At 38.8% G+C, this 3764-nt stretch overlaps 1 long non-coding RNA gene across 1 annotated transcript; it reads right to left on the minus strand.

The window, feature by feature from the left end:
• Positions 1–217: 217 nt before the first annotated feature.
• Positions 218–1588, minus strand: LOC132660397 (uncharacterized). Its single transcript, XR_009601757.2, has 3 exons — positions 1548–1588; positions 1062–1205; positions 218–385 (listed from the first exon to the last, which is right to left on the minus strand). It is a non-coding gene; the product is annotated as an uncharacterized LOC132660397 (long non-coding RNA).
• Between the last annotated feature and the right edge of the window lie 2176 nt (positions 1589–3764).

The raw sequence follows: 3764 nt of genomic DNA on the forward strand, positions 1-3764 counted from the left end.
ATCCTGCCCTGTGGCTTTTTATTTCTTCATTTTTGGAGAGAATGTTGATTGAAGTCTTTAAAAGCATTTTAGGTTGGCGTGCTTTCAATTTCTCAGCCCAGGTGGCAATTATCTGGAGAAAAGTAGTTGATTGCCTCAATATAAGACTTTCATCTGGGTTTGCCAAGGCATTTTTATTAAAAATGAATTAATTAACTTTACTAAAGTTACAGACAGAATAGAATTTTTATGGTGCTTAATGGATGGGGTATGCTCTGCAAGTGGGAAACGAAATGGCATAATCCAGGGATGTGGTAGGGTCATCAACAGGAGTGTCCGGGAGTCCAGAATGGATGTTCCAATCACCAGCTTGAAGGTTTGAAGACCAGTTAAAGACAAAGACAGACTGAAAGAAGTCACATGAATAGTTTAATTACCATCACCCTCTCTCTCCCCATTTGTATGGCCCAAAACTATATAAGGAAACTTGCTCTACCTTTAGACTTAGATGTCTAAACCCCACAATAAATCTACATTGACGAAGGGTACCCAAGTGGCTCAGTTGGTGAAACATCTGACTCTTGATTTTGGCTCAGGTCGTGATCTCATGGTTCATGGGATTGAGCCCCGAGCTGGGCTGTGTGCTTATAGTGTGGAGCCTGCTTGGGATTCTCTCTCTGTCCCTCTCCTGTTCTCTCCCTCTCTCTCTCTCTCTCTCAAAATAAATAAATAAACATTAACAAAATCTATATTGGTGAAATCTGGATGTAACTCTGTGTTTTTCCAAATTGCTGTAATGTGTGTTACGTTCCATAAATTTGTTCTGAGTATTCATATGTTTTGATAAATTCTTCAGTAGCTATGGATGGACTATTGTTGTGGATATTTAAAAAGAAAGACTACTTAGATCTTAAGCGTTTTATGATGACTTTAAGAACTCATTTACCGTTCCTAACCAGGGACAGATCAAAATGAGTTTGCATTTTTATATAGATATAACTGACAGAAGGAAACTTGGCATGTTAGGAGATAAGGTTAAGATTAGAAACTAACGTTTAGATAATTGATAATGGATAAATTACTTAAGCCATTGTGGGAGGCATACGTTGACTCAATTTTTCTTGCCTTGCACTCCAGGATAGTAGGGGCAGTTCATGTCCACAGGCTGCTGTGTGGGATGCCATAAATTGCAGAACCTCTGCCACTGATTCATTTCTGTTTAATGTCTGAAAATGAGAAAAAATGAGATGGTGATGCTGAATGTAAAAAAAAATCCTAAGGGAAATATATATTACTTGGGAAAATAATTTATAAATGGGAAACATGTGAAATGCTAAACATGTTTAATAGCAAAATTCAGTATCTCTTCTGGAAAGTTAAATATAATTATTTTTTTAATTAAAAAAACTTTTAAGTGCTTAGTTTTGAGGGAGTGAGAGAGATAGAGCGCAAATGGGGGAGGAGCAGAGGGCAGGCGGAGACACAGAATCCAAAGCATGCTCCAGGCTCCGAGCTATCAGCACAGAGCCCAGTGTGGGGCTTGAACCCATGAACTATGGGATCATGACCTGATCCGAAGTCGGATGCTCAACCGAATGAACCACCCAGGCATCCCAAAAGTTAAGTATAATTATTAATACATTCATTGTGAGGAAATACATTTGATGCATTACCATTGATATGAAGATTCTTCATCGGAAGGCAGTGGTCATTAGTAATCTATAGAAGGGTATGAATGGGGGCATTCTATTTCTCTTAAAGAGCCTTTGACAGTTCTCATCATTTGAAGGCCTAGTTATCAATTGCCTTATGGAGACCACAAACTTACCAGTTTTTCTCCCAGCCTTTTACCATGGCCTGCAGACAAAGATCTTGCCTCTTGATCTGATTGTTTTTTTGATTAACAGTTCAACGGGTCATGTTTCCTGGTTTCAATTTTAATAGAATTTTTATTATTTGTGGTTCATAACTTCCTTTAAAAATTTTAATTTGGCCCTTAGTGCAGGCTAGCCATTAGGCAATTTGTCCATTTATTTATGAACTTACCCCAAATAAATGTCAAATGGTATGTTCAGTGAAGACAATTTTTGGTCTTTTCAGCACGTTGACCTAGGGTCTGATATGGGAGACATAATTGATTGTGGGAGAGAAATGAGCGTGGTCAAAAGGGAACAGAAGTGCCTTGGACTCAAGAGTCCTGGATGTCTGGAGGCCTGGCTCTATATTGATTGAGTGACCCCAAAGCAATCATTAAACATGCTGGCTTCATGTGTTTGAAAATAGAGTTGCACGAGGGCCTTACTCAGAATAGGTGCTGAATGAATGAATGTTGCATACAGCTTCCTTCTGTCTCTAAATTTCCCTAAGTCTATGATTATTATTATCATATGATTATTATAATTCATAGATTATTATGATCATGATTATTGAGATCAAAATCTGAGGAAGAGAATGAATTGTTGGGTTCATGGATTCAACATTGATCAACGTTCCCTCCATTGCAAAGTCCAGGGGAAAGAAACCAGAAAAGAAAAATCAGGTGTGTAAGTCAAGAAGGCAATTCATTCTCTCTTTTGTGATGTAACGAACAAAATATTTTCCTCTGGCATACTCACGTATTTCCTTCAGATTACTTTTAAATGTGGATGACGAGGACAGAAAGGCGTCAACTCTCTCTGCTTGACCTTCAGTCCAGTCATATCTGAAACTGTCAGTGTGATTACGTTAAGTAATTTGTAAGCACTTTTCAATTTTTTTTGCATAAAATCTGGCAAGGACAGCAACTTTGGTTAGCTGGTTGATGGCTATTTTCTGGTTTTATTGATCTGGAGTTGGCCCAAGACTTCCCTGGTATGCCACACATTTGGTTTCTGAATTAAGACAGGAACTACTGAAGCAGATTAAAATGGAAAGAGCAACAAAGTGGTATTTTCCAAACATGAATACAATATTGGTGTAAAGCCGAGGGGATTTCCGTGACCAGAAACGTTCTTCATTTCCCTAACTCCAGAAGAATTGTTTTCTCAATCTGGAATCGTGATATTCCATTGCCGGGCAGTGCTGAAAGGTGAGCTAGAGATCAAGACATACCTGAGGAAGGAACGAAGCCCGAGGTTCACACCCAGGCGAGGAGCACGGTGCACCTGAAGACTGGCCAGGTGCCAGGGGACTTGATGTTCATTTTGTTGTTTTGTTTTACTTTCAAAGAATACCTCCACTGGGCCAAATATCTGTGGCTTCGCAGTACAGGGATTTGACTGATAATCTTCCCCCTAGATTAGACCTAAAGCCTGAGCCCAACACCTGGGGTCAGTTTTGCAATCCAGTCTGTACATCACCAATGAAGGACTGTTCTCTGCGAATACTCACGAAGCCAAATAGTGTTCTTGCATCACCTGAATAACTGGCTTGAACATTCCTTGTGGCATTTCTTGCTATGGAACTTAACCATCCAAGAAAGAGTGCAGATGAATACTTTTTGAAAAAGATATTGTCATCTGCGAAACTTTACCTGAAGTCCTAGGAGTTAGCAGGGGAAAGAAATCTAAATGGTGTCCCCCTTTTCAAATATATGATTAGATGTTTTGGTAAGAAATAAAGAGATTTATTCTGAGAACCACAGCAGCTCAGCCCCTTGTTGGCCTTGTTTTCATGAAGTATTATATCTCCTCAATAAACATGACCTGATAAAGATTTTTAAAAACTGTTAAATTCATTGGTGGAGTTGAGGAATAATTTATTATATTCCAAGGGGAATATTTCTGTAGATTCTTTAGCTCAAACAC

Source organism: Panthera onca, chromosome B4 (genome assembly GCF_046562875.1).
Source record: "Panthera onca isolate mPanOnc1 chromosome B4, mPanOnc1 haplotype 2, whole genome shotgun sequence".
Lineage (NCBI taxonomy): Eukaryota > Metazoa > Chordata > Mammalia > Carnivora > Felidae > Panthera > Panthera onca.